The following is a 6,708-nucleotide window of genomic DNA, read 5'->3' on the forward strand; positions in this document are numbered from 1 at the left end:
AGGGGGGGGGGGGGCTCTAATGATTATATAGTGAAAAAGCATTAATTCTATCAATTAATCATTAATTAATCCTGTCGGCTCCTTAGTGTTGAGCTGATAAATAAATTGCTTAGCTATGATAAAAATGGGAGCTTCAAACAGAATTTTTAAATCTTGTGGTCCTTGGGTCAGGGGTTCTGGCATAACGAGGGGGGGGGGGGGGCTTTTGATAATATAGTGGAAAAGTGTTAATTCTTTGAAGTCCATAGTAATGATGATGAGGGTAACTCTTCCAAATTTGTAAATTTCTTGACCCTTGGTCTTGGGTTCTGGTGTTAGGGTAAGGCTTTGTTGAATCTGTAGTGAAAATGCATTGTACCTGTGAAATTCTTCTCTGCTTCTTGGCATATCGGAAGCAAACAGAGTAAAAGTTTAAATGAATAAGCGTATTTCTACCAGATTTTTAAACATCTGGACCATTCGTCTAAGCATTCTGGTCCTGGGCAGGGCTCTATTAATTTGTATTCTACTGAGAGAAGTTATTCCCCTTTTCCATTCACCTTTGATAATTAATCACTGTAAATAATGTATTTGAAAGGTTAATAGAATAAGATAATTATGCAAGAATGTTTATCGTATAATTAAAAAAGTACTTTCTTAGTTTTAATAATCAGGTAGACCTGTAAGTAATAGATAAATAAAAATGAGACAAAAATAACTTATCTTATTAAAAGTTCTTCAAAGACCATAAGAGAGGTCAATGCTAGAGGACTAATAGTTTGTTAATAGGCTGCATGGTGCACATGATTAGTGTTAAGTGGGGGACAGATTAGAACTCAATTTCTGAGTTGATAGTGAATACTAGACTAATTATTTTGTTGATCCTGATCCTCCTACTTCTCTTGTTTTTGTTCCTCTGCTCTGCCTCTGGGTATTAAGTAATCAAAGTAAGCATGCTAACTGTATATTAGTTATGATGAGCAATAGTGCCTCTTTCAAAATTGTGAATTACATGGCCTCTGGTTCAAAATACAAACCAAATTCAATTGTTGGAAAGTTGTTACACAATACTCAGGTGACCTATAAGGCCCGTGGGCCTCTTGTTTATTGTAAATAAACTATAAAACATCTATGTATTAAGCCTATACATAGTTTATTTCACAAGACCAAAGAATAAATGAGTAAGATGGACAAGAAATGAATAAAGAGAGGGGAAAAGAGTGAGGAGTGAGTGAGAGAGAGAGTGTGTGGAGGTGTAGAGAGAGTGGATGGAGAAAGAGAGGGAAGAGAGAGTGGAGGAGAGAAAAAGGGTAGTAGAGAGAGAGGGTGGGGAGAGTGTGGGGGAGGGAGTAGGGTAAAGGTGTGGGGAGAGAGTGGGGAGAGGGAAAGAGCTTGATTTCGTCTAAATTGTTATCGTTATAATTGGCATTTCCTTGATAAGTTTACCTTACTGTCTCCACTCAAGGTTAGGTGAAACTTGTTTAGTCGTGTCATTCACTAAATAAAGGTCAGAATACAGTTAAGTTATCTCGGCCTATAGTAAAATGTTAATGCTTGAATTGATTATAAACTGGGTAATACACACAGTAATACTGTGCATTTAAATTTATTTTAGTTGAGATCTAAGGGCAGATCATTCTAAATACACAAAATTAGTTCAGATCTTTAGCATGCAGTGTATAGAGGGTTCTTAAAATACGCAAGCATATTTAAGTGTTGATTACCATGTTGCTGGCATTGCAACTCATAAGAAGAGTTGACATGATCCTCTGCATTCGTGAGACCTGCTTATTTCTGCTATGTAAAATAATGGCATAAATCAAGGCTATGGTACCAGTCTTAGACCCACTCACTGAAAGCATTGCATTCAGAAGACTGTACAGAAATGGGATATGGTTCTTCATATCATCAATAATTTCTGATAATGTTGAATCACATAGCAATGATGGAGATTTCTTGAAGAGTACACTACATCGATGTAGTGTGCTTCATGATATCATTGAAAGCTATTTTCTGAAGGGCAACCAAATTGTGTACAATTATTCCTTTTTTGTCCTCTGCTCTTGGTTTTTTTTTCATCAACTGCAAATATTTATATAGATAACATAGTTATTGGGTTTTTTTCACTTCAAAGAAATCTCACATTTATGTGGGTTCCTTTTATTAATTTTCTTATTTTTTCATTTTGGAAACAGTTAAAAATAGTACCTTTTGATAAATTTTCTTGTAGCCACATAGCAACAGAGTTTCTTTGGAGTGCCAGAATTTTTGTGGGTTTTCTTTGTTAAAGTCTTTACAACGGATGCCCTCGGAGTACCAGAGATACTATGGGTTTCCATTGGTAAAGTCTCTTAGCCACATAGAAAGAGGTTTCCTTGGAGTACGACAAATACATTGCTTACTCAATGTGTTGCGAAATTCCATTCCCTTATTGTACTTCTCAAGTTGGCCTAATCAAAAAAATTAAAGAAAAAATATTAGAAAATATTGAAATAACAAATATATGACAAAAATATTTTTTCATCAGATATTATTCTATATTTATGTTTTCTATAATTATATATTTCTCAAAAGTGAACATAAAATTACATGGTAAATGCTATTAATTATTTTATTCAACCAATTAGTTTACAAATGACATGATAATTTAACAATTAAAAAATTTCAATAAAACATTTAAATAATGGAAATTTCACTTTGTACCGTCAATCTGAAGGCTGTGGCCATGATCATGAGTAAAGTCAATACTTCTCCTTGATGAAGCTTTTATTTCAGCAGACTTCACTTCAGCTATACTCTGTCATTAAAAAATTATCCAAGTTCTGCTTATAGCAACATCTGAACTTTGAAGTATGGTTTAGAACAACTAAATAAATATTTTCTAATGGATCATAATTAATAGATTAATCCCTCAGTAATAATATGCCACATTTTTTCACATTTTTGGAGGAGGCATCCTTGCTAAATATAACCATGCACATTATTTGTTTAAATAATACCCAGTAGCAGAGAAAAAGACTTTCAAAGAATTAAATCAGATGTACTTTGCCAGTATATTTCAAATAAATTCAATTTTCTATATTCTAGAAAAAAGAGTTTACTAAAAATATATATCTAACTTGTTAAATTTTGTATATGAACAGGTCAAAAATATGTGTACAGATACTTCTTAGGAGAATGCATTATGTAAATTGATCTGTAAAGGATTAAAGGTTTTGACACATTTTTAGGGATCACAAGTTAAACAGTCCAAAAGCAGTTTTTCAGCTAATGTAAATACAATTAACAATAATTTTATTGTTAATAAATTTTCAAAGTAGAAACCACTTGCTTCTTTATATTTTTAACAACGAATAGCAATATCTTTGTAATTTTGAGAAAAAACCGCCGAAGAGATCGCGACAAAGATAGATATTAATTAATAGTCTGACAACGATGAATGTATACTGTATGATTCATGGTTTAATTTTATAATTATTTGCACATACTTGCTTTTAATATAGTTCCCTATCACCTTATTCAAAATATTATACAATTTTAGCCCTATGTAATTAATTTTTTTTTCAGAAGTGTCAGCAAACATACACATTTATTCGTATAACATGTTCAATATGTTCGATAAATTGCGATAAAGTAGTTTGAAAGAATGCATGCTGAAGTATATTTATAATTTACGTGATAAAATATTTTGAGAGATTATGCGCTTAAGGTTATATGCACTTTCGTTTTGAACTTAATTTACGGATGTAAAATATATTTCTAATTTTAATGTGTTTCTTTGAAATCCTTGTACACTTTATTTACATTCTGAATACACAACATAAATTATCCAAACAAGGATGTGCATTAAAATACGTTAACAAAAATAACCATTGCATGACATCCTCGACAAATGAATGGGTTTTCTGTTCAAGATGTTCTTTTAAAAATGAGATCATTATCAATTTCTTCAGAAAAAACTTATTCTTAAAAAGAAATCATTTGATTGCACAACTGCTTTACTTCTCTCCAAACACAAAATCACGAAACTTAACACTCAGAATCACTGTGCATTGATTTTAGGGCTAGCTTCTTCGTAGATTTTTCTTGTCCCGAGCTTAAGCTTAGAGCGGGAAATATTAATTTGGGTCTCTCTTTCCCTCCGTCTGTCATTATGTCTGTCTCTAACACTTTTGTTTCTGGACGATATCTCAGATGTCGCTAAGATTTTGCAATAAAGTTTTAATCGGGACCTTCTCAACAAATTCAATCTATGATGAAGTCGAATGATGACTGACGTTTTTCGTACTAACTGGTAGGCCATTATTTAAACAATAAATTGTCTACGGATTTTTCCGTTTGCTCGATCATGACAATGAGCACAAGGAGGGTGTGATCGGTCGACAGGGGATACTTACTCCTCCATGGCACCTGATCTCCGCTCTTATTCTTTTAGAGGTCCATGTTTGCTCTGCTCCCGATTTGTATTAGTTCAATGGACTTTTGAGCTTGATTACTGTTCGATATCTCCATATTTCATTGAAGAAGACCCCTATTGATATTTAGGTCAAAGGTTCAAGTTGAAATTCATATTAATTAATTCATATATGTAATTCCATAAAATGGTTTCCATGTGATAATTTTGTCAATTTTGAGGTAAAAAGTTCAAAGTCAGAAGTTCATATATTGCGTATTGATAACTAATAGTACTGTGAGAGCTTTTGCAATGAAACTTATTCTGATGCCTCTTCCTAACGTAAGAAAAACCCATATCGATTTCGAGGCTACAAGGTGACAGGTCAATACTCTTGTTCTTTACTCAATCAGCATCTAATTTTTTTAACAACCACATTTTGTTAAACAAGTCAAGAAAAGTCAGATATACATTTTTTTTTAAATGTTTTTGACGTGTCACTGCGTCGTAGGCAACATAGGGTATACGATATAAACCCAATTTTTTATGCAATCAAATTGCGCCTCAGATTAATTATAGAGTTGTTAACAAATAATGTTTTATTTTCGTAATTTTTATTTAAAAAGTCTATCTGACTTCTATTGACATGTGTTTTATTTGATACTTATATTATGCATTTGTAAATTGGAATTTTCACATCTAAATCACCTTATTTGCAAATAATTTTTACACTTTTACTGAAAAATGCAATAAATAAATAAATAAATAACAACAACAAAAAAAATCATTTAAAACAATAAAGAAGTAATATAATAAAATATGGAGATAACGAACAGTATTCAAGCTCAAAGTCCATTAAAACAATACAAATCGGGAGCAGTAAAAACACGGACCTCCAAAATCATCAGAGGTTGGATCAGGTGCCAGGGAGGAGTGAGCATCACCGGTGCTCCTTGTCATGATCAGGAAATAATAGGAAAATCCGTCGACAATTAAGTGTGTAAATAATGGCCTAACAATAAGTATGAAAAACGTCAGTCAGCATATGACTTAATGATAGTTTGTATTGGCTGACAAGGTCATTGTATCGACAACAGTATTACGAAATGATGATTTTAAACGAGACTGTTGATATTCTTTTTTCATCAACTTCTTTGTCAGTAACTTACCTCGTTTTAGAAATTGTTCATACGTAGAGCATGCTCTTGCGTATAGATATACACCCCATATGCAGGTGGTAAGGGTATATTGCTGCATAAGTAAGGAAAGCTGACGATTGAAAAGTTAAAGTCATCACGTTTATCATAAAGCTTGGTTGTTTGATTACCATTAACGTCTTTTTCTAGTAAAATATGTAAATATACTTTAGATGTGTCAGATTCTGTGGTAACTTTTATTTCAAGCTCACTGGGATATATCGTGTCGACATATAAATGGAAATAACTATTGTTAATTGATAATGCGTCGTCGATATATCTAAATGTCGAGTTGAAGGCCACAGCAAGAGCTTTCTTTTTCTCATGTATAAGATTTTTAATAAATTATTCTGTTTCATATGAATACTAAATAGGTCTGCTAACAACGGGACGCAATTTAATTGATATCCATGGGAATTCAACAGATTGTTGTTCTCCAAAAACCACCTAGATATTGTCAATCAGAAGCTCAAGCGTCTTTTGAATATCAGCTTCAGAGTAATTATCTTATGAACCGCCATGTTAGCTCAGTCGGTAGAGAGCTCGCCCCGTGATTCGGAAGGTCGTGTGTTCGAATCACGGTCGAGACTGACCTAAGTCGATTAAAAAATGGTAGCAACTGTTCGTTCGCCAAGCGCTCGGCACTTTGAAGTGAACGTTGCAGGTCTTTCGGATGAGACCTTAAAAAATGCCCCCTGTCACGGTAGGCGTTGGCATGATAAAAAACCCTCACTGCTCAATGGCCCTGAGTGCCGAGTAAAGGTCCAAATTTGAAGCCCTCCACCGGTATATGGTGACGTCTCTATATAAGTGATAAATTCTCGAACGGCACGTAAAAAAACAACACTCACTCAATCAATCAGTCAGAATGCTTATGTACAATCAGAATGTTTTTGACAAAACAATGTTGTAAATGACCATTGGCAAGGTTGACAAGGCAAATAAATTTACGAGTTTCATTTCTATTGAAAAAGCAGCTGTCAACGATGTCAAAAAGCCTGGACTTTAATTTATCGTGGGGAATGGTTGTATACAGAGTTAAAAAGTCGTAAGTTTTTATTTTTTTGATTTTGATAAAATTTTGTGATTTCAAATTTTCCAAAAGTTCCTTGGAATTTTTAAGTATCCACATCTGATTTA

Source organism: Saccostrea echinata, unplaced genomic scaffold (assembly GCF_033153115.1).
Source record: "Saccostrea echinata isolate AGI-Se365-2 ecotype Australia unplaced genomic scaffold, CSIRO_AGI_Sech_v1 ptg000025l, whole genome shotgun sequence".
In the NCBI taxonomy this organism is placed as follows: Eukaryota; Metazoa; Mollusca; class Bivalvia; order Ostreida; family Ostreidae; genus Saccostrea; species Saccostrea echinata.